The sequence below is a fragment of the Xenopus laevis genome, chromosome 2L, assembly GCF_017654675.1.
Source record: "Xenopus laevis strain J_2021 chromosome 2L, Xenopus_laevis_v10.1, whole genome shotgun sequence".
Classification (NCBI taxonomy): Eukaryota; Metazoa; Chordata; class Amphibia; order Anura; family Pipidae; genus Xenopus; species Xenopus laevis.
The window spans coordinates 65,638,781-65,664,234 of NC_054373.1; the positions used below are offsets into that span (position 1 = coordinate 65,638,781).

A 25,454-nucleotide genomic window follows, 5' to 3' on the forward strand; every position below is an offset into this window, starting at 1 on the left:
GGCAGAGTTTTTGGAATTCCCTGGTCTGGTCTCTATTAGCTCTCTTTCTAAACAATTTTGGAATGTTTATAGTTCAGATTCTCACCCATTATTGAAACCATCCACTAAATGGTCTGAGTTTTTACATTGTCAAATAACTCCCTCAGACTTGGTAAAATCTATTAGGGATTACAATAAATTAATTTTAGCAGAAAATTGGAGGATACAACATTTTAAGCTTATCCATCTAGGCTATGGAAAATTATTTTCAAAAACTTCCTCTAATGGCCCTATTTCATACTGTCCTAAATGTGATCAGACTAATGTGTCACTTTTTCATTATTTATGGTCTTGCCCAAAGATTGATATATATATTGGAGGGAAATTTTTGGGTTTTTGAATTATCAATTGAAGATAAGGATTAAATTGTCTCCGTGCTTTGCTTTTTTGCATCTAGATAATGTAGTGTTTCCTTCAGTTCCCAACACAAATTTTATTTCCCCTGAAAATAAATTATTGACAGTTTTTTTCTAGCAGCTTCCAAGAAAGCTTTATTTAATTCTTGGTTACTAAAAGAACCCCCTTCGTTAACAGACGTTATTTCTTTTATGAACCAGCTTAGTTGGCAAGAAGCCTTATTAACCAAAACCAAAGGAAATAATTCCATTGACTCTTTTAAACTGATTTGGTCTCCCTTTTTTGAAGCTTGTTATTCTAATATAGGTGATCAAATAGGACGGTTTCTCAATTTATAAGATGTGCTTTCAGACATTCCAGTCAATGAATGGACATTTTTCTTTATTTCTTTCAACATGTTTACATCCACTGGCTTAGTTAATTTTATTTAGTTGTTGTCAGTCTCATTAAATGGTATTTAGTTTTTAATAATTTTATGCCATTGTATCAATTATAACTTGTCTTACATCTGCATAAAATTTGCTGTCATACTGTTATTATTTGTTTATCATGAAAATCAAATAAAATATTTTCAAAATAACAAAGACAGGATACTATAATTTAAAAATGTTTATGATCAGCAGCGGGCCAGGCTTGCTGGCTGCTCTAGACAGACCAGCTAGCCAGATCGCCCCCGTCGCGCATGTAGCTGCTTTCGCGCGCATGTGCGGTAGTGGCATCAGGACGTGCAGGGTTTTTTTTACATTTCTTTATTTAAGTCGTTTTTCCAGACAAAAAGACATAATAAAATAAAAAATACAATAACAATAACCAAGAAAAAAAAAATACAGAAAAAAAAACCTAGGGGGGTACAGAAAGAAAAAGGGGGTAGGGGATCAGGTCAATATTAGGTACTTTACATCTCCTTATACACTGTTTATTATCACATTACAAGACTTGTCCGATTCTCCCATAAATCTATGCCATGGAGACCATGTTTTCCAATAAGTACCACTATTATTATGATAAATATATGTTAATTCCTCTAACATTCTTATTTCTTCCACAGATTTTAACCAATTATTATATATTGGGGCGGCCTTAGACTTCCAGTTCCTTGGGATCAATGCTTTAGCAGCTTGTATTAATTGAAAGGTAAGTGGATCATCTAACATCTTAGCTTTCTCTGGGAACACATTCAACAATATTATCGCATGGTCTTCAATGTCAATTTTAATAGATGTTATTTTATAAATGTTTTCTAGTACCTGGGTCCAAAAATCTTTCAATCTTGGACACGTTAACCATATGTGTATATGTGTGCCAACTTCTTTATTGCATCTCCAACAAATGTTAGAAGTCTGTGGATGCATCTTATGAAGTTTGACAGGGGTGTAGTGCCATTTTGTCACCATTTTATATACTGCTTCTCTAACTTTCTCCGCCCTTGTCATCTTGTTTCCGTGTTTAAAAATCTTTATCCATTACTGTTCTAATAGATTATATCCCAATTCCCTTTCCCATGAAGAGCAGAAGCCTGGGAGTTTGAATTCCTCTGTGTTTAGTACTATTTTATACATTTTGGATAAAGGTTTGATCATTTCTTGTTTCTGATTGAGTAACTTCTCCCACTCTGTAAGGGGTCTGTCCCAGTCCCTTTCTCTTTTCATATTAATAAAATAGTGCAGTTGATAATATCCCCATATCTCTCTTGGATGTTTCCCCCATCTCTTTTGTAATTCTTCTAATGGGCTCAACTTTCCCCCTTTAACCAGATCCTGTATCATAGTGGGTCTATCGTCCCACTTCTCCCAAAATGCAAATACTCCTTTTTCCATTCCCGGAGGGAAATTTGGATTGTCTCTTAAAGGACCAGTAACATCAAATTTTTTTTCTTCAAAATTCGTTAGTATATAACTAAAAAAACACACCAAAGCAAATAAAACTTTTAAATTGCAAAGCCTTTATTAAGTGATAACTTACCAAAACGCCACTTCTGCTCCTCTTCTAAAACGGCGAAAGGGCGACCATCCATGCAGCGGTATTTCATTTCTTCCCCCTGGCTATTCTAGTGACAGTTGGGGGAAGGCCGTCAGGGAGAGCGTATTGAGGCTGGGAGATAAAGGAGTGACGCGCTGGATAGTGATGAAAGCTGTGAGAGAGGAGAAGAGCAGAGGGAGGGAGTCGAGTGAAGCTGTCCTGAGAGAAAGCGGAGAGACTGCAGCAGATGTGGAAGCTGCCTGCAGTTCGATCTGCTCATCGCGTGTGCTTGGGGCGGAAACCTGGCACTGACTTTTTTACGAGCATTTACTATGAGTTATCACCGTATTAGCTCAGATCCCGGCTGTCAGCCTGTCCATGCCTTACGTCAGGGCACAGTCTCTGCAACCTGTATATCAGATCTCCAGACATGCGTGCATTACAGGCCCCAACACAAGGGGTTAATTTTAGTCAGTCTACAGCCCACCCGTTGCTCCCCTCCTGCCTTTACTCATTGAAAAGCAGCTTTTTTTCATTCTGTGTAGCGAACTGGGCGCATTGATCAGCATTATACAGCCGTATCCACCCCTTGTATGCCTGTGGTTCGGCTCTCCGAATAGGGGAAGTGCTGCAGAGCGGACCTCAGCCTCCTTCACATACTTTCACTAGAATAGCCAGGGGGAAGAAATCAAATACCGCTGCATGGATGGTCGCCATTTTGCTGTTTTAGAAGAGGAGTTTTGGTAAGTTATCTCTTAATAAAGGCTTTGCAATTTTAAAAGTTTTATTTGCTTTGGTGTTTATTTTTCGTTCTATACTAACGAATTTTGAAGAAAAAAAATTTGATGTTACTGGTCCTTTAAAGTTTGTAGCACGTAAGGTGCTTTCGTCAAGTTCAATGTAACTTTATTCTTATGCCAAATTTTCAAAGTTGCCCTAATTAACGGATGTTGACTCATAGACTTGTGTACTGCCCAGTTCTCATCCCATAATGAATTTTCTAGCGGATAGTGGCACCATCCTTGTTCTAACTCACACCAATCTTTTCTTCCTTTCCTCATAGTCCAATTCCATAGTCTCACCAAGGGCACTGCTAAGCAGTATAAATAAGGATCTGGTACTCCCATCCCTCCTTTTTCTTTTATTTGGGTTAGTTGCTTAAAACTAAGCCTCGCTGTTTTCCCTCCCCAAATAAATCTAATAAAGATCGATCTTAGTGTATTGAAAAAGGTAAGGGGTACGTCTATTGGAAGAACTTGGAGTAGATATAAAGCTGTAGGCATAACCACCATCTTTATCGCTTGAATTCTCCCAAACCATGATATCTTTATATTCTTCCATTTGTCAATTGTTTTTTGAATAGAAGCTAACAATGGAACATAAATATCTTGATAAGCTCTTTCTACTTCGCCTCTTAAATTCACCCCCAAATATTTAATAGTAGAAGTTGCCCATTTGAAAGGGAAATAGTCTTTAATTATTGTAACTATTTCATCCTTCTCATTAATATTCATTAGCTCGGATTTTGTATAATTAATTTTAAAGTTGGATAATTCTCCAAATCGCTTTAGTAAGCTCATTATATTTGGTAATGTGATTCCTGGCTTTGTTACATAAATCAGTAAATCATCAGCAAACGCTGCACATTTATACTCCTTTCCTTTTATCCGTATACCTGAAATATCTGGGTTTTTTCTAATATGTGCAAAAAGTATCTCCATAACCAATAGGAACAGTGACGGGGACAGAGGGCATCCCTGTCTCGTTCCATTATGAATCGAGATCTTCTGGGACAGTGTGCCATTAATTTCTATTTTAGCCAAGGGTTTATCATATAAAGCTAATATTCCACTTCTAAATTGTTCCCTAAACCCGAAGTTTATCAATGTTTTTTCCATAAATGTCCAGGATATTCTATCAAATGCTTTTTCGGCATCTGTCGTAAGTAAGCATGTTGGAGTTTTTGATATTTTCGCGTGTTGTATCAGTGAAATGGTTTTTGCTATATTTTCTTTTGCTTCTCTCTTAGGTACGAATCCCACTTGATCGGCATGTATCAAATCCGGTAAGTATTGTTTCAACCTTTTCCCCAATATTTGTGCATATAATTTCATGTCTATATTTATTAAGGATATAGGCCTATAACTAGAGCATAATAGGGGGTCTTTGTCTTGTTTCAGTATAATGATTATTAATGCTTCCTGAGCCTGCGTGTAAAACCCATTTTTCCCTGTAATAGCATTAAAGTACCTGTATAGTAACGGGGTAATGTCCGCCTTAAATATTTTGAAAAAAGATGCTATATAACCATCTGGGCCTGGACTCTTTCCAAGGGGTATGCTTGTGATTCCCTCTTCAATTTCTTTATAGGAGAATGGTGCTTCTAAGTCTAATGCTTGATCTTGCGTAAGGGGCTTCACATTAGCATCTTTGATAAATTGCTCCATTATATCCCCATTTTTTAATGATTGGTCTTTTAACTGTATTTTGTATAGCGACTGGTAATACTCCTCAAAAGCCTCTGTTATCCCCTTAGTGTCATGGCGAATGACTTTCTTAGTGTTTTTGTTCTGGCTCTGTGTCGCGAACCCCATAGACTTCAATGGGAAGGCGAATTTTAAAAGCTAGAAAAGACATTTCTGGCCAGAAAAATGATTGTAAAGTTGTTTAAAGGGTGCAACGACCTGGACAGTGGCATGCCAGAGGGGGATCAAGGGCAAAAATGTATCTGAAAAATACATTGTTGACACAGCGCTGCGTTTTGTGCTGTAAAGGGCAGAAATCACACTACGTCACTCAGGTGATGTTTCTGGACACGGAATGTGAAAAAGCTCACACAGCTAGGTGGCACTTGGTTAAAGACTGGGCAAACAATGCCTGCAAGGGCAACGTATACAGTAGTGGATACGGAATATATTATTGCTGCTGTAAAAACATCACTCAGGTGATGTTTACGGACACGGAATTATTATTGTTATTTAGACAGAATGTGAAAAAGCTCACACAGCTAGGTGGCACTTGCATACCTCCCAACTGTCCCTCTTTTGACCACTCAACCCCCTGTCCCTCTTTTGTACTGGAAAGTCCCTCTTTTCTCTGCACTGAACAGCCAGAAAAAAAACAGTTTCTAACTTAATTGGCTTTTGGCAGAGAGCTCAGAACAGCTAACAGGTGCAAATAAGATACTTTGTAACAATTTTGACTCTGGTTGGTGCTGGTAGTGGTGAACTACTAGGAGGAGCAGCACACCAGTCCCTCTTTTCTCTGAACTGAACAGCCAGAAAAAAAAACAGTTTCTAACTTAATTAGCTTTGGCAGAGAGCTCAGAACAGCTAACAGGTGCAAATAAGATACTTTGTAACAATTTTGACTCTGGTTGGTGCTGGTAGTGGTGAACTACTAGGAGGAGCAGCACACCAGTCCCTCTTTTCTCTGAACTGAACAGCCAGAAAAAAAAAACAGTTTCTAACTTAATTAGCTTTTGGCAGAGAGCTCAGAACAGCTAACAGGTGCAAATAAGATACTTTGTAACAATTTTGACTCTGGTTGGTGCTGGTAGTGGTGAACTACTAGGAGGAGCAGCACACTAGGGATGTCGCGGACTGTTCGCCCGCGAACTAATTCGCGAGAACATCGGCTGTTCGCGTCCGCCGAATGTTCGCGAACGTCACGCGACGTTCGGCCAATTTGGGTTCGCCTTAGCTGGCGCTTATTTTTGACCTCTCACCCCAGACCAGCAGATACATGGCAGCCAATCAGGAAGCTCTCCCTCCTGGACCACCCCCACACCCCCTGGACCACTCCCCTTCCATATATAAACTGAAGCCCTGCAGCGTTTTTTCATTCTGCCTGTGTGTGCTTGGAAGAGCTAGTGTAGGGAGAGAGCTGTTTAGTGATTTGAGGGACAGTTGATAGTAACTTTGCTGGCTAGTAATCTACTTGATACTGCTCTGTATTGTAGGGACAGAACTCTGCAGGGATTTGAGGGACAGTGAGTTTAGGTTAGTTAGCTTTGCTGACTAGTAATCTAACTTCTACTGCAGTGCTCTGTATGTAGCTGCTGTGGGCACTGCTTCTGATCTCATCTGCTGACTGCTGTAATAACCCAATAGTCCTTGTAAGGACTGCTTTTATTTTATTTTTTGTTTTTTTGATTTGCTACTATAAGAGCCCAGTGCTATTAGTCTAGCTGTGTTGGGGAGTGGGACTGGTGTGCTGCTCCTAGTAGTTCAGCACCAAACAGAGTAATTTTTTTTTTTTAATATATATATATATTTTTTTTATTTTACTTATCTTACTGTTCTTTAACGTGTCCAGTGCTGTTTGCTGTTCTTCATAATAGTGCACCAATAGTAGTGCACTTGCAGGCATTGTTTGCCCAGTGTGTTTTTCAAACAACTGCCACCTAGCTGTGTGAGCTTTTTCACATTCTGTCTAAATATCAATAATAATACCGTCTCCAGAAACATCACCTGAGTTGTTGTTGTTGTTTTAAAAAAAATGCCAGGCAAAGGCAGGCCGCCACGCAGAGGCACTAGGGGCCGTGCTGCTATGCTATCCTGTGGCCCTAGGAAATTGCCCAGTTTTACAAAGGCAATTACCCTGAACTCCCAAAATGCTGAAGAGGTAGTTGACTGGCTTACACAGCACACCCCATCCTCTACCATTTCTAACTTTGCCACAACATCCTCATCCTCCTCTGCTATGGGCACCCCACGTAACACTTCCTCCACCACCGGCGCCCCTTCTTCACTGGAGTCAGAGGAGTTATTTACACATGAGTTTCTTGAACTGAGTGATGCGCAACCATTATTGGCAGAAGAAGATGAAGGAGATGAGGACGTTACACCAGATATAATTCTGGCAGACAACACAACAGAGATGGACATAATGAGTGATGAGGAGGTCCCCGCTGCTGCTTCCTTCTGTGAGCTGTTAGAAGAAATTGATGCATCTGAGGAGAATGATGATGAGGAGATTGATGTTTTGTGGGTGCCCAGTAGAAGAGAGCAAGAGGAGGATAGTTCAGATGGAGAGACGGAGAGTCAGAGAGGCAGGAGGAGAATAAGACTTAGAAGAAGCAGGGAGGACAGCTCGCAGGGAACAGTAGGGCAACAACATGTATCGGCACCTGTGGTCAGCCGGACAACACACCCGCCATTGCCGCCAACTTCTACTGTTACCGCCAGATTGCCAGCTTCAAAAAGGTCAGCAGTGTGGGATTTTTTTAATGTGTGTGCCTCTGACAAAAGCATTGTAATTTGCAATGAGTGCAGTCAGAAACTGAGTCTTGGGAAGCCCAACACCCACATAGGTACAACTTCTATGCGAAGGCACATGAACGGCAAGCACAAAGCACTATGGGAGCAACACCTCAAAGGCAGCAGACAAACTAAAAGCCACCCTCCTTCTGGTCCAGCATCTTACTGCTCTACCTCTGCTGTCCTTGACCCGTCTGAACCACCCTCCACTCCGCCTTCCACCTTGACCACCAGTTCCCAGTCATCTGCCCCCAGCCAAGTTTCTGTGAGGGCCATGTTTGAGCGTAAGAAGCTAATGTCTGCGAGTCACCCCCTTGCCCGGCGTCTGACAGCTGGCTTGTCTGCACTCTTAGCCCGCCAGCTTTTACCATACCAGCTGGTGGACTCTGAGGCCTTCCGCAAATTTGTAGCAATTGGGACACCGCAGTGGAAGGTACCCAGCCGCAATTTTTTTTTCCAAGAAGGGAATACCACACCTGTACCACCATGTGCAGAGCCAAGTCACCGCATCTCTGTCACTTAGTGTTGGGGCAAAGGTCCATATGACTACTGACGCATGGTCCTCCAAGCATGGTCAGGGCAGGTATGTCACCTACACTGCCCACTGGGTGAACTTGGTTATGGCTGGGAAGCAGGGAATGCGTGGCTCAACAACAACAGTGGAGTTGGTGTCACCGCCACGGATTGCACGCGGTTCTGCCACCACCTCTACTCCTCCTTCGCTCTCTACCTCGTCTTCTTCCTCTGCTTCCTCCTCCTCTGCTGCTGGGTCCTCCTCCTCCACACCTGTGCACCCCCAGCTCCCCCTAGGCTATTCGACGTGCCAGGTACGCCGTTGTCATGCTGTCTTGGGGATGACGTGCCTAGAAAGCAGAAACCATACCGGATCTGTACTCCTGTCATCTCTGCAGTCACAGGCCGATCGGTGGCTGACCCCACACCAACTGAAGATCGGAAAAGTGGTGTGTGACAATGGAAGCAATCTGTTGGCAGCACTGAGACTGGGCAATTTAACACATGTGCCCTGCATGGCACATGTTCTGAATTTAATAGTCCAACGTTTTGTCTCGAAGTACCCAGGATTCCAGGACATTCTCAGGCAGTCCAGGAAGGTGTCGGCCCATTTCAGACGTTCCTACACAGCCATGGCACGCCTTGCTGACATTCAGCAGCGGTACAACATGCCAGTCAGGCGTTTAATTTGCGACAGCCAGACTCGCTGGAATTCAACGCTCCTCATGTTTGAACGTCTGCTGCAACAACAAAGAGCCGTCAATGAATACCTGTTTGAACTGGGTGGTAGGACTGGATCTGCAGAGCTGGGGATTTTTTTCCCCCGTTACTGGGTGCTTATGCGCGATGCCTGCAGGCTCATGCGCCCTTTTGAAGAGGTTACAAACATGGTCAGTCGCACCGAAGGCACCATCAGCGACCTAAGACCATTTGCTTTCTTCCTGGAGCGTGCCGTGCGACGAGTGACAGATGAGGCTGTAGACCAGCGTGACGAGGAGCAGGAAGCGCACGATTTCTGGTTGGAATCAACAGAACGAGCCCAGGCACCTGCTGCAACGCAGGGAGAGGTGTCAGAAGTGGAGTCAGAGGAGGAAGGTGGCTTTGTGGAGGAGGAGGACCAACAGGAGCAGGCTTCCCAGGGGGCTTGTAGTGACCTTTTGGGGACCCCTGGTCTTGTACGTGGCTGGGGGGAGGAGACCGTGGATGATGTAGTCCTTGATAACGAGGAAGCGGAGATGGATACCTCTGCATCCAACCTTGTGAGAATGGGGTCTTTCATGCTGTCATGCCTGTTGAAGGACCCCCGTATCAAGAGGCTTAAGGAGAAGGACCTGTACTGGGTCGCAGCGATACTAGACCCTCGGTACAAGCATAAAGTGGCAGAAATGTTACCAACGTACCACAAGTCCGAAAGGATGCTGCATTTACAAACCAGCCTGCAAAACATGTTGTACAATGCTTTTAAGGGTGATGTCACTTCAGGAACTCATCAACATTCCAGGGGCAGAGGTGCCAGTAATCCTGCCACGAGCGCACCTGCAAGGACAATGCACTTTGGCCACTTGGTTTTTCAGTCCAAGGCAGCGCCAGAACCCTTCTGGATCCACCCTCAGAGAACGCCTCGACCGGCAGGTAGCGGACTACCTGGCATTAACTGCAGATATCGACACTCTGAGGAGCGATGAACCCCTGGACTACTGGGTGCGCAGGCTTGATCTGTGGCCAGAGCTGTCACAATTTGCCATGAACCTCTTGTCTTGCCCCGCCTCAAGTGTCCTCTCAGAAAGGACCTTCAGTGCAGCAGGAGGGATTGTAACTGAGAAGAGAACTCGCCTAGGTCACAAAAGTGTGGATTACCTGACCTTTATTAAAATGAATGAGGCATGGATCTCGGAGGGTTACTGCACGCCGGAAGACTTGTTCTGACTCCCCATGCAGCTGTCCTTCTCTGCACGCCGCATGACTCCACACACAGCTGTCCTTTAGCGTCCTCCTCCCTCCGCCACCATTACAAACTAGGGTGCAAACCCTACTGGTTTCATTTTAAGCAAAACTTTTTGGACAGGTAAATCCTGAGTTTTTCTGGCCTCTGTGCTTCAGTGGCTGCAACCAAAAAAATATATATTTTCAGCATTTATATGGCATATTTTTTCTGGCCTCTGTGCTTCAGTGGCTGCGACTAGGGATGTAGCGAACGTCGGAAAAAAAGTTTGCGAACATATTCGCGAACTTGCGTCAAAAATGCGAACGGTTCGCGAACGTCGCGAACCCCATAGACTTCAATGGGAAGGCGAATTTTAAAAGCTAGAAAAGACATTTCTGGCCAGAAAAATGATTTTAAAGTTGTTTAAAGGGTGCAACGACCTGGACAGTGCCATGCCAGAGGGGGATCAAGGGCAAAAATGTTTCTAAAAAATCCATTGTTGACACAGCGCTGCGTTTTGTGCTGTAAAGGGCAGAAATCACACTACATTTCTAAACCTGTGTAATAAAATGCTTTAAAACGTCCAGCGTCTACATGCCAATCAAGTCGTGTAAAAGTTACAGCCTGTTCACACGCAAAGACGAAACGCGGTGCTTACTGCAACGCAAAAAGACGCAAAGAGCTTTAATGAATGATACCGTCAAGTGAGCAAATAATAGTTTTTAATTACTAGTTGCTTGTCACCTCCAGGATGTTCGTCCTGTTGGTGGCAATATTTCTGTAGTGGTGTGTTTAGCAGTCACCGTGCTTGTGCGCACGTGCACAGTCAGGCAGAGGTAATTCAATGTACAGTGAAGTGACCCAAAAAACACTGATTCTGCAGTGTGGGCCCAGTTTTGGTCTACTTTATTGATCACCTGCGGTGACCATAAAAGATGCGATTTTGCCACTGTTGCAGAACCCTGAAAAATTAGGCATGTGTACTTTCCTGAAAAATTATGTTTTTTTTGTCGCAGCCACTGAACCAGAAGTCCAGAAACAATATGCCAAATAAATGCTGAAAATATTAATTTTTTTTTGTGGCAGCCACTGCAGCACAGAGGCCAGAAAAAATATGCCATATAAATGCAAACAATATTAATTTTTTTTTGTCGCAGCCACTGCAGCACAGAGGCCAGAAAAAATATGCCATATAAATGCAAACAATATTAATTTTTTTTGGTCGCAGCCACTGCAGCACAGAGGCCAGGAAAAATATGCCATATAAATGCTAACAATATAAAAAATTTTTGTCGCAGCCACTGAAGCACAGAGGCCAGAAAAAATATGCCATATAAATGCTGAAAATATTCAATTTTTTTGGTCGCAGCCACTGAAGCACAGAGGCCAGAAAAAATATGCCATATAAATGCTGAAAATATTCTGTTTTTTTTAGTCGCAGCCACTGAAGCACAGAGGCCAGAAAAAATATGCCATATAAATGCTTAAAATATTCTGGTTTTTTTGGTCGCAGCCACTGCAGCACAGAGGCCAGAAAAATATGCCATATAAATGCTGAAAATATTCTGTTTTTTTTAGTCGCAGCCACTGAAGCACAGAGGCCAGAAAAAATATGCCATATAAATGCTGAAAATATTCATTTTTTTGTCACAGCCACTGAAGCACAGAGGCCAGAAAAAATATGCCATATAAATGCTGAAAATATTCATTTATTTTTGTCGCAGCCACTGAAGCACAGAGGCCAGAAAAAATATGCCATATAAATGCTGAAAATATTCAATTTTTTTGGTCGCAGCCACTGAAGCACAGAGGCCAGGAAAAATATGCCATATAAATGCTGAAAATATTCTGTTTTTTTTAGTCGCAGCCACTGAAGCACAGAGGCCAGAAAAAATATGCCATATAAATGCTGAAAATATTCATTTTTTTGTCACAGCCACTGAAGCACAGAGGCCAGAAAAAATATGCCATATAAATGCTGAAAATATTCTGTTTTTTTTGGTCGCAGCCACTGAAGCACAGAGGCCAGAAAAAATATGCCATATAAATGCTGAAAATATTCTGTTTTTTTGGTCGCAGCCACTGAAGCACAGAGGCCAGAAAAACTCAGGATTTACCTGGATTCAAATTAAACCAGTAGGGTTTGCACCCTAGTTTGTAACGGTGGTGGAGGGAGGAGGACGCTAAAGGACAGCTGTATGTGGAGTCATGAGGCGTGCAGAGAAGGACAGCTGCATGGGGAGTCAGAATCAGAAACTCAGAACAAGTCTTCCGGCGTGCAGTAACCCTCCGAGATCCACCCCTCATTCATTTTAATAAAGGTCAGGTAATCCACACTTTTGTGACCTAGGCGAGTTCTCTTCTCAGTTACTATCCCTCCTGCTGCACTGAAGGTCCTTTCTGAGAGGACACTTGAGGCGGGGCAAGACAAGAGGTTCATGGCAAATTGTGACAGCTCTGGCCACAGATCAAGCCTGCGCACCCAGTAGTCCAGGGGTTCATCGCTCCTCAGAGTGTCGATATCTGCAGTTAATGCCAGGTAGTCCGCTACCTGCCGGTCGAGGCGTTCTTTGAGGGTGGATCCCGAAGGGTTCTGCCGCTGCCTTGGGCTGAAAAACATTTGCATGTCTGACGTTACAGAGTGGCCAAAGTGCTTTGTCCTTGCAGGTGCGCTCGTGGCAGGATTACTGGCACCTCTGCCCCTGGAATGTTGATGAGTTCCTGAAGTGACATCACCCTTAAAAGCATTGTACAACATGTTTTGCAGGCTGGTTTGTAAATGCAGCATCCTTTCAGACTTGTGGTATGTTGGTAACATTTCTGCCACTTTATGCTTGTACCGAGGGTCTAGTAGAGTCGCGACCCAGTACAGGTCCTTCTCCTTAAGCCTCTTAATACGGGGGTCCTTCAACAGGCATGACAGCATGAAAGACCCCATTCTCACAAGGTTGGATGCAGAGGTATCCATCTCCGCTTCCTCGTTATCAAGGACTGCATCATCCACGGTCTCCTCCCCCCAGCCACGTACAAGACCAGGGGTCCCCAAAAGGTCACCACCAGCCCCCTGGGAAGCCTGCTCCTGTTGGTCCTCCTCCTCCACAAAGCCACCTTCCTCCTCTGACTCCACTTCTGACACCTCTCCCTGCGTTGCAGCAGGTGCCTGGGTTCGTTCTGGTGATTCCGACCAGAAATCGTGCGCTTCCTGCTCCTCGTCACGCTGGTCTACAGCCTCATCTGTCACTCGTCGCATGGCACGCTCCAGGAAGAAAGCAAAGGGTATTAGGTCGCTGATGGTGCCTTTGGTGCGACTGACCATATTTGTAACCTCTTCAAAAGGGCGCATGAGCCTGCAGGCATCGCGCATAAGCACCCAGTAACGGGGGAAAAAAATCCCCAGCTCTGCAGATCCAGTCCTACCACCCAGTTCAAACAGGTATTCGTTGACGGCTCTTTGTTGTTGCAGCAGACGTTCCAACATGAGGAGCGTTGAATTCCAGCGAGTCTGGCTGTCGCAAATCAAACGCCTGACTGGCATGTTGTACCGCTGCTGAATGTCAGCAAGGCGTGCCATGGCTGTATAGGAACGTCTGAAATGGGCCGACACCTTCCTGGACTGCCTGAGAACGTCCTGGAATCCTGGGTACTTTGAGACAAAACGTTGTACTATTAAATTCAGAACATGTGCCATGCAGGGCACATGTGTTTAAATTGCCCAGTCTCAGTGCTGCCAACAGATTGCTTCCATTGTCACACACCACTTTTCCGATCTTCAGTTGGTGTGGGGTCAGCCACCGATCGGCCTGTGACTGCAGAGATGACAGGAGTACAGATCCGGTATGGTTTTTGCTTTCCAGGCACGTCATCCCCAAGACAGCATGACAACAGCGTACCTGGCACGTCGAATAGCCTAGGGGGAGCTGGGGGTGCACAGGTGTGGAGGAGGAGGAGGACCCAGCAGCAGAGGACGAAGAAGAGGAAGAAGACGAGGTAGAGCTCCACTGTCGTTGTTGAGCCACACATTTCCTGCTTCCCAGCCATGACCAAGTTCACCCAGTGGGCAGTGTAGGTGACATACCTGCCCTGACCATGCTTGGAGGACCATGCGTCAGTAGTCATATGGACCTTTGACCCAACACTAAGTGACAGAGATGCGGTGACTTGGCTCTGCACATGGTGGTACAGGTGTGGTATTCCCTTTTTTGAAAAAAAATTGCGGCTGGGTACCTTCCACTGCGGTGTCCCAATTGCTACAAATTTGCGGAAGGCCTCAGAGTCCACCAGCTGGTATGGTAAAAGCTGGCGGGCTAAGAGTGCAGACAAGCCAGCTGTCAGACGCCGGGCAAGGGGGTGACTCGCAGACATTGGCTTCTTACGCTCAAACATGGCCCTCACAGAAACTTGGCTGGGGGCAGATGACTGGGAATGGGAACTGGTGGTCAAGGTGGAAGGCGGAGTGGAGGGTGGTTCAGACGGGTCAAGGACAGCAGAGGTAGAGCAGTAAGATGCTGGACCAGAAGGAGGGTGGCTTTTAGTTTGCCTGTTGCCTTTGAGGTGTTGCTCCCAAAGTGCTTTGTGCTTGCCGTTCATGTGCCTTCGCATAGAAGTTGTACCTATGTGGCTGTTGGGCTTCCCAAGACTCAGTTTCTGACTGCACTCATTGCAAATTACAACGCTTTTGTCAGAGGCACACACATTAAAAAAATCCCACACTGCTGACCTTTTTGAGGCTGGCAATCTGGGGGTAAAAGTAGAAGTCGGCGGCGTTGGCAGCAATGGCGGGTGCGTTGGCCGGCTGACCACAGGTGCCGATACATGTTGTTGCCCTCAGGGCTGGTCCTATCACATGTGGGGCCCAATTGGGACCATGTTGGCGGGGCCCCTAGACAAAGTGTTGCTGGCTACTGACACACCAAGTATTTAGGAAAATAAGGGCATACAGGCACAAAATAGAAAGGAAAGGGGCAGACAAGGTAACATAATAGGGGCACACAGGGTAAGAGAGAGAGGGAGGAAATAGGAGAGTGGACTGGGCCAATTAGTTTGGGGCTGGGCCGATTCAGCTTGGGAGCAGGCTTGGTTGGATTGGGGGCAGGCAGGGCCTATCAAGGTTGGAGGAAAGCTGGGCCTATGAGAGTTGGGGGCAGGCTAGACCTATGGATTTGGGGATGGGCTGGACTCTCAAAGTTGGGGGCAGGCCAGGCAGCATCATGTGCTGAGGGAAATATTATCTGTGCTGCCCTGTGGTGCGGGGCCCCCCAGAGGTGCGGGGCCCAATTGGGCCCAATTGGTCCAATTGGCCTAAGGCCGGCCCTGGTTGCCCTACTGTTCCCTGCGAGCTGTCCTCCCTGCTTCTTCTAAGTCTTATTCTCCTCCTGCCTCTCTGACTCTCCGTCTCTCCATCTGAACTATCCTCCTCTTGCTCTCTTCTACTGGGCACCCACAAAACATCAATCTCCTCATCATCATTCTCCTCAGATGCATCAATTTCTTCTAACAGCTCACAGAAGGAAGCAGCAGCGGGGACCTCCTCGTCATCACTCATTATGTCCATCTCTGTTGTGTTCTCTGCCAGAATTAAATCTGGTGTAACGTCCTCATCTCCTTCATCTTCTTCTGCCAATAATGGTTGCGCATCACTCAGTTCAAGAAACTCATGTGAAAATAACTCCTCTGACTCCAGTGAAGAAGGGGCGCCGGTGGTGGAGGAAGTGTTACGTGGGGTGCCCATAGCAGTGGAGGATGAGGATGTTGTGGTAAAGTTAGAAACGGTAGAGGATGGGGTGTGCTGTGTAAGCCAGTCAACTACCTCTTCAGCATTTTGGGAGTTCAGGGTCATTGCCTTTTTAAAACTGGGCAATTTCCTAGTGCCACAGGATAGCATAGCAGCACGGCCCCTAGTGCCTCTGCGTGGCGGCCTGCCTTTGCCTGGCATTATTTTTAAAACAAAAACAACAACAACTCAGGTGGTGTTTCTGGAGACGGTATTATTATTGATATTTAGACAGAATGTGAACAAGCTCACAGAGCTAGATGGGAGTTGTTTGAAAATGAAGAAGAAGAAGAACACACTGGGCAAACAAGGCCTACAAGGTCAACGTATACACTACTACAGCAGTGGATACGGAATATATTATTGCTGCCTGAAAAACGTCACTCGGGTGGTGTTTCTAGAGACGGTATTATTATTGATATTTAGACAAAATGTGAACAAGCTCACACAGCTAAGTGGCAGTGGTTTGAAAATGAAGAAGAAGAAGAACACACTGGGCAAACAAGGCCTACAAGGTCAACGTATACACTACTACAGCAGTGGATACGGAATATATTATTGCTGCCTGAAAAACGTTACTCGGGTTGTGTTTCTAGAGACGGTATTATTATTGATATTTAGATAAAATGTGAACAAGCTCACACAGCTAAGTGGCAGTGGTTTGAAAATGAAGAAGAAGAAGAACACACTGGGCAAACAAGGCCTACAAGGTCAACGTATACACTACTACAGCAGTGGATACGGAATATATTATTGCTGCCTGAAAAACGTCACTCGGGTGGTGTTTCTAGAGACGGTATTATTATTGATATTTAGACAGAATGTGAACAAGCTCACACAGCTAGATGGGAGTTGTTTGAAAATGAAGAAGAAGAAGAACACACTGGGCAAACAAGGCCTACAAGGTCAACGTATACACTACTACAGCAGTGGATACGGAATATATTATTGCTGCCTGAAAAACGTCACTCGGGTGGTGTTTCTAGAGACGGTATTATTATTGATATTTAGACAAAATGTGAACAAGCTCACAGAGCTAGATGGGAGTTGTTTGAAAATGAAGATGAAGAACACACTGGGCAAACAAGGCCTACAAGGTCAACGTATACACTACTACAGCAGTGGATACGGAATATATTATTGCTGCCTGAAAAACGTCACTCGGGTGGTGTTTCTGGAGACGGTATTATTATTGATATTTAGACAGAATGTGAACAAGCTCACACAGCTAGATGGCAGTGGTTTGAAAATGAAGAACACACTGGGCAAATAATGCCTACAAGGTCAACGTATACACTACAGCAGTGGTGGATACGGAATATATTATTGCTGCTTGAAAAACGTCACTCAGGTGGTGTTTCTGGAGACGGTATTATTATTGATATTTAGACAGAATGTGAACAAGCTCACACAGCTAAGTGGCAGTGGTTTGAAAATGAAGAACACACTGGGCAAATAATGCCTACAAGGTCAACGTATACACTACAGCAGTGGTGGATACGGAATATATTATTGCTGCTTGAAAAACGTCACTCAGGTGGTGTTTCTGGAGACGGTATTATTATTGATATTTAGACAGAATGTGAACAAGCTCACACAGCTAAGTGGCAGTGGTTTGAAAATGAAGAAAACACTGGGCAAATAATGCCTACAAGGTCAACGTATACACTACAGCAGTGGTGGATACGGAATATATTATTGCTGCTTGAAAAACGTCACTCAGGTGGTGTTTCTGGAGACGGTATTATTATTGATATTTAGACAGAATGTGAACAAGCTCACACAGCTAAGTGGCAGTGGTTTGAAAATGAAGAATACACTGGGCAAATAATGCCTACAAGGTCAACATATACACTACAGCAGTGGTGGATACGGAATATATTATTGCTGCTTGAAAAACGTCACTCAGGTGGTGTTTCTGGAGACGGTATTATTATTGATATTTAGACAGAATGTGAAAAAGCTCACACAGCTAAGTGGCAGTGGTTTGAAAATGAAGAACACACTGGGCAAATAATGCCTACAAGGTCAACGTATACACTACAGCAGTGGTGGATACGGAATATATTATTGCTGCTTGAAAAACGTCACTCAGGTGGTGTTTCTGGAGACGGTATTATTATTGATATTTAGACAGAATGTGAACAAGCTCACACAGCTAAGTGGCAAGGGTTTGAAAATGAAGAACACACTGGGCAAATAATGCCTACAAGGTCAACGTATACACTACAGCAGTGGTGGATACGGAATATATTATTGCTGCTTGAAAAACGTCACTCAGGTGGTGTTTCTGGAGACGGTATTATTATTGATATTTAGACAGAATGTGAAAAAGCTCACACAGCTAAGTGGCAGTGGTTTGAAAATGAAGAACACACTGGGCAAATAATGCCTACAAGGTCAACGTATACACTACAGCAGTGGTGGATACGGAATATATTATTGCTGCTTGAAAAACGTCACTCAGGTGGTGTTTCTGGAGACGGTATTATTATTGATATTTAGACAGAATGTGAACAAGCTCACACAGCTAGATGGCCACTGGGCAAATAATGCCTGCAAGTGCACTACTATTGGTGCACTACTATGAAGAACAGCAAACAGCACTGGACACCTTAAAGAACAGTAAGATAAGTAAAATAAAAAAAAAATTATATGTATATTAAAAAAAAAAAATATTCTCGGGTTGGTGCTGCTGAACTACTAGGAGCAGCACAGTAGCACACCAGTCCCACTCCCCAACACTGCTAGACTAATAGCACTTGGCTGTTAAAGTAGCAAAGTAAAACAACAAAAAAGAAAATAAAAGCAGTCCTTACAAGGACTATTGGGTTATTACAGCAGTCAGCAGATGAGATCAGAAGAGATCAGTGCCCACAGCAGGCAGCTACATACAGAGCACTGCAGTAGAAGGTAGATTACTAGCCAGCAAAGCTACCCTAAAATGTCCCTCAAATCCCTGCAGACTTCTGTCCCTCCAATACAGAGCAGTATCAAGTAGATTACTAGCCAACAAACTTACTATCAACTGTCCCTCAAATCACTAAACAGCTCTCTCCCTACACTAGCTCTTCCAAGCACACACAGGCAGAATGAAAAAACGCTGCAGGGCTTCAGTTTATATATGGAAGGGGAGTGGTCCAGGGGGTGTGGGGGTGGTCCAGGAGGGAGAGCTTCCTGATTGGCTGCCATGTATCTGCTGGTCTGGGGTGAGAGGTAAAAAAAAAGCGCCAGGTAAGGCGAACCCAAAATGGCGAACGTCGCGCGACGTTCGCGAACTTGCGGCGGACGCGAACAGCCGATGTTCGCGCGAACAAGTTCGCCGGCGAACAGTCCGCGACATCCCTAGCTGCGACAAATTTTTTTTATATTTTTAGCATTTATATGGCATATTTTTTCTGGCCTCTGTGCTTCAGTGGCTGCGACAAAAAAAAATTTATATTTTCAGCATTTATATGGCATATTTTTTCTGGCCTCTGTGCTTCAGTGGCTGCGACAAAAAAAACATAATTTTTCAGGAAAGTACACATGCCTAATTTTTCAGGGTTCTGCAACAGTGGCAAAATCGCATCTTTTATGGTCACCGCAGGTGATCAATAAAGTAGACCAAAACTGGGCCCACACTGCAGAATCAGTGTTTTTTGGTTCACTTCACTGTACATTGAATTACCTCTGCCTGACCGTGCACGTGCGCACAAGCACGGTGACTGCTAAACACACCACTACAGAAATATTGCCACCAACAGGACGAACATCCTGGAGGTGACAAGCAACTAGTAATTAAAAACTATTATTTGCTCACTTGACGGTATCATTCATTAAAGCTCTTTGCGTTTTTTTGCGTTGCAGTAAGCGCCGCGTTTTGTCTTTGCGTGTGAACAGGCTGTAACCTTTACACGACTTGATTGGCATGTAGACGCCGGACGTTTTAAAGCAGTTTATTACACAAGTTTAGAAATGTAGTGTGATTTCTGCCCTTTACAGAACTCTGCAAGGATTTGATGGACATTTTAGGTTAGGTAGCTTTGCTGGCTAGTAATCTACCTTCTACTGCAGTGCTCTGTATGTAGCTGCTGTGGGCAGCTGTCCTGCTGCTGATCTCTCATCTGCTGACTGCTGCCTGTAACCCAATAGTCCTTGTAAGGACTGCTTTTATTTTCTTTTTTGTTTTTTTACTTTGCTACTGTAAGAGCCCAGTGCTATTAGTCTAGCTGTGTTGGGGAGTGTGACTGGTGTGCTGCTCCTCCTAGTAGTTCACCACTACCAGCACCAACCAGAGTCAAAATTGTTACAAAGTATCTTATTTGCACCTGTTAGCTGTTCTGAGCTCTCTGCCAAAAGCTAATTAAGTTAGAAACTGTTTTTTTTCTGGCTGTTCAGTGCAGAGAAAAGAGGGACTGGTGTGCTGCTCCTCCTATTAGTTTACCACCACCAGCACCAACCAGAGTCAGAATTGTTACAAAGTATCTTATTTGCACCTGTTAGCTGTTCTGAGCTCTCTGCCAAAAGCTAATTGAGTTAGAAACTGTTTTTTTTCTGGCTGTTCAGTGCAGAGAAAAGAGGGACTGGTGTGCTGCTCCTCCTAGTAGTTCACCACTACCAGCACCAACCAGAGTCAAAATTGTTACAAAGTATCTTATTTGCACCTGTTAGCTGTTCTAATATATTATTATCTTATATTAGCTTATATTAGCTTATTATTAGCTTATATATTATCTTATATATTATATTAGCTGTTCGGAATATATTATTGCTGCTTGAAAAACGTCACTCAGGTGGTGTTTCTGGAGACGGTATTATTATTGATATTTAGACAGAATGTGAAAAAGCTCACACAGCTAGGTGGCAGTTGTTTGAAGAACACACTGGGCAAACAATGCCTGCAAGGTCAACGTATACACTACAGCAGTGGATACGGAATATATTATTGCTGCTTGGAAAACGTCACTCAGGTGGTGTTTCTGGAGACGGTATTATTATTGATATTTAGACAGAATGTGAAAAAGCTCACACAGCTAGGTGGCAGTTGTTTGAAGAACACACTGGGCAAACAATGCCTGCCAGGTCAACGTATACACTACAGCAGTGGATACGGAATATATTATTGCTGCTTGAAAAACGTCACTCAGGTGGTGTTTCTGGAGACGGTATTATTATTGATATTTAGACAGAATGTGAAAAAGCTCACACAGCTAGGTGGCAGTTGTTTGAAGAACACACTGGGCAAACAATGCCTGCAAGGTCAACGTATACACAACAGCAGTGGATACGGAATATATTATTGCTGCTTGGAAAACGTCACTCAGGTGGTGTTTCTGGAGACGGTATTATTATTGATATTTAGACAGAATGTGAAAAAGCTCACACAGCTAGGTGGCAGTTGTTTGAAGAACACACTGGGCAAACAATGCCTGCAAGGTCAACGTATACACTACAGCAGTGGATACGGAATATATTATTGCTGCTTGAAAAACGTCACTCAGGTGGTGTTTCTGGAGACGGTATTATTATTGATATTTAGACAGAATGTGAAAAAGCTCACACAGCTAGGTGGCAGTTGTTTGAAGAACACACTGGGCAAACAATGCCTGCAAGGTCAACGTATACACTACAGCAGTGGATACGGAATATATTATTGCTGCTTGAAAAACGTCACTCAGGTGGTGTTTCTGGAGACGGTATTATTATTGATATTTAGACAGAATGTGAAAAAGCTCACACAGCTAGGTGGCAGTTGTTTGAAGAACACACTGGGCAAACAATGCCTGCAAGTGCACTACTATTGGTGCACTACTATGAAGAACAGCAAACAGCACTGGACACGTTAAAGAACAGTAAGATAAGTAAAATAAAAAATATATATATATATATTAAAAAAACTGAACTACTAGGAGCGGCACACCAGTCCCACTCCCCAACACAGCTAGACTAATAGCACTGGGCTCTTATAGTAGCAAAGTAAAAAAACAAAAAAGAAAATAAAAGCAGTCCTTACAAGGACTATTGGGTTATTACAGCAGTCAGCAGATGAGATCAGAAGCAGTGCCCACAGCAGCTACATACAGAGCACTGCAGTAGAAGGTAGATTACTAGTCAGCAAAGCTAACTAACCTAAACTCACTGTCCCTCAAATCCCTGCAGAGTTCTGTCCCTACAATACAGAGCAGTATCAAGTAGATTACTAGCCAGCAAAGTTACTATCAACTGTCCCTCAAATCACTAAACAGCTCTCTCCCTACACTAGCTCTTCCAAGCACACACAGGCAGAATGAAAAAACGCTGCAGGGCTTCAGTTTATATATGGAAGGGGAGTGGTCCAGGGGGTGTGGGGGTGGTCCAGGAGGGAGAGCTTCCTGATTGGCTGCCATGTATCTGCTGGTCTGGGGTGAGAGGTCAAAAATAAGCACCAGCTAAGGAGAATCCAAATTGGTGAACATCGCGCGACATTCGCCAACATTCGGCGGACGCGAACAGCCGATGTTCGCGCGAATTAGTTCACGGGCGAACAGTCCGCGACATCCCTATTCTTTATGTGCCTGCTCTAATTGTGTAATTGTGTGTCTATTAAGCTCTTAACCTCTTTTTCTCTCTTTTTTTTTAGGTTTGACCCCAGGGCTATCAGATGTCCTCTCAAGAAGCATTTTAATGTTTCCCATAATGTTATTGGGTTAGTTTCCGATGTATCGTTATTGTTGATTATTTGTATAATCCACTCGTGTATCCTTTCCCTGTTTTCCTCCTCATGTAATAAAAATTCATTTAATCTCCAATTGAACTCAGGTTTGGAGACCCTTGGTATAGTATATTTTACTATCACTGGTGAATGGTCTGAGACATTAAAACTCGCTATGTATGCCTGTGTAAATAAGTGTGTCCATTGTTGTGATGCCATTATGTAATCTATTCGCGAATAAACTTGGTATTGTTTTGAAAAGTGAGTGTAATCTTTCTTCTTAGGGTTCACTATCCTCCAGATATCCACTAGTTGTAAATCAGCTAAGGCTCCTTTTACCCCTTTCAAGCTTTTATATGAAATATAGTTGTACCCGATGAGGAGTCTATCAGGGGATTCAGCATTAAATTAAAATCACCTCCCAAAATCAGTAATCCTTCTCTGAAAGCCTCTAGCATCTGTAAAAATGTAATCATAGAATTACTCTGTTTACAGTTCGGGACATAAACATTGGCGATTGTACACTTCTGATTAGCCAGCATACCCTTAACCAACACATATCTTCCTTCTGTATCTCTCTTATTCTCTAACATCTTAAATGGCAGATCTTTATGAATAAGTGTCATAACACCTGTAGCTTTCTTATCAGGATTGTTACTCAAGAATACTTGAGAGTAGTTCTTAAAGTTTAACACTGGTATATGATTCTGTCTAAAGTGAGTTTCTTGAAGCATGACTATTTTAGCTTTATGTTTCTTACATTCATATAGAACCTTAGCTCTTTTGACTGGTTCGTTAATCCCGTTTACATTTAACGAAAGTACATTACATTCCATGTTAGCAGATTCAGTCTTAGATATAAGGGTAAATCAGCTTTATATTTTTGTTTAGGTTCTCTATATATTGCCCTGGACCTAAGGAAAAGATTAGGAAATACCAGATCATTTACATTTACAAAAGCACTAGCGTTACATCGGAAACAAAGTAGGGAAGAGAAAAAAAAACGAAAAAAAAGGAAAAAACCTAAAAAAGGAAAAACAAGTATCAACATAAATTAAGCCGCACCCGCTACCTGGAACCCTTATCCAGGGGATGACTGATGTAATGGGTTTCAAAGCTCTTCTTTTCCGCAATGTACTTTTAGCCAAGTCCTGGTAGAGAATTATTGTATTATCTTCGTATATTATGTTCTCCACCTCTTTGGCTTTTTGTAGAATTTCTTCCTTTGTAGCATAGCTCAGAAAACAGCATAATATGTCTCTGGGAACATTAGGGGGGACACTGCTCGGCTTCTGAACCCTATGGGCTCTTTCTATCCGGATCTCTCCCGCCTTCTCCTTATTCAGTATGTTGTTAAAAATTTGCTGTAGGAAGGATTTAATGTCTTCATTCTGTATTGTCTCAGGAACCCCCTAATTCTCAGGTTCTTTCTCTGATTCCTATTCTCCTGATCCTCTATTTGTCTCAGGATATCACACACAAAAGCCTCCTGCTGTTGCACTTTAGTATACAAGATTTTTTGGTTAGCTTGTAACTCACATGCTTTGGATTCCAAGTCATCTGTTCATGCAGCAATATCCTCCAACTCTTTCTTAAATCCCTTGATGTCCTCCCTGATAGGGATCATCACCTCCAGTAGCATTTCCCTTATATCCGCTTTAGAAGGCAATTTAGCGATTTGGGTGTGTATGTCTACACTCTCCCCCTCACCGCTGCTGTCTGACTCCGCAGACTCTCTCATAGCGGCCTCCGCTCGCTCCTCTCTCCTTCTGCGAGCCGGCGCCATCTTGACCGCCTCCGTGGTGCTTTTAGCTTTGCGGCTAAACATCGGCGCAATCTCCCGCTGGGTTACTTGCGGGCTTTTGCGAGCCGCGCATTCCGCCTCTGCCTTCTCTCGGCTTTGTTTCTGTGTCCTGCCCATCTGCGGCAACACTACACAGATCCACTTTCGTGCTTTGTTTAGAGGAGCGGTGAGCAGCTCTGGGTCTACGCCGCCATGTTGCTTGGCTCCGCCCCCCAGGACGTGCGGGTTTGGTATAGGGGTTTGCGTAGTAGAGGCTTTTGCACACATGCCCATATAGATGTTGGTGCGCGCACGCGCATGCGCCTAGAGGCACAGTAACGGCATTCGTGCAGTGGCAGGTCCAGTCTAGGGGTAGGAAGAAGAGAAGAAGAGGTAGCTGCCCAGCGCCCCCCAATTGTTGCGCCCTAGGCAGCTGCCTCTTCTGCCTACCCCTAGTTCCGGCCCTGTTTATGATTGTAGCTATACTACTCACCAGTAGGGATGCCACCTGGCCGGTAAAAATGATGGTTAAACCCAATGTTATTAATAGGGAATAAAGATAAATATATAGGAGGGATGGTATTTTTTTTCCAGAAAGGTGGCAGCCCTACTCACCAGTGCTGCCATACCCAGTAGCCAGTAGTGCATGAAACCTATTTATGGCCTGGTAATGTGGGGAAACATATGACTTTCCTGTCCTTCCGCATTGCAGTAGTCACTAATGAGTTAACTCCGGAAGGACAGGAAGACCAATAAAAGATTCTCCCCAACCCCCTTACCCCATCTCTTTTTTCCTGTCCTCGCATATACCGTATATACTCGAGTATAAGCCGAGTTTTTCAGCACTTAAAATGTGCTGAAAAAGTCTACCTCGGCTTATACGCGAGTCACTGGGTGCGCACAGGGGTTTTAAGACTAAGGAACCCGGCGCTAGGACCCTGTGGCAATGTAGTAGGCGGAAGTGACGTGCAGAGCTTGATGAACATGCGATGTTATGCCGGCGGTTAATCTTTGCTTGCCGCAAAGGAAACAAGATCCAGCAGTGCAGAGAGGGAGAAAGCAGCCTGTCAGCCTGTCAGCAACTGTGAGAAAAAGGGGGAGGTGGAGAGAAGAGGCTTTCAGAGATCGAGCTGTGAGTGAAATGATTCAGAGAGGAGGGGGAGAGAGAAAGACGG

At 44.0% G+C, this 25,454-nt stretch overlaps 1 long non-coding RNA gene across 1 annotated transcript; it reads left to right on the forward strand.

The window, feature by feature from the left end:
* Positions 1-1,433: 1,433 nt before the first annotated feature.
* Positions 1,434-22,827, forward strand: LOC121399948. The gene is made up of 3 exons (XR_005965360.1): positions 1,434-1,530; positions 4,385-4,420; positions 22,425-22,827. It is a non-coding gene; the product is annotated as an uncharacterized LOC121399948 (long non-coding RNA).
* Positions 22,828-25,454: the final 2,627 nt, after the last annotated feature.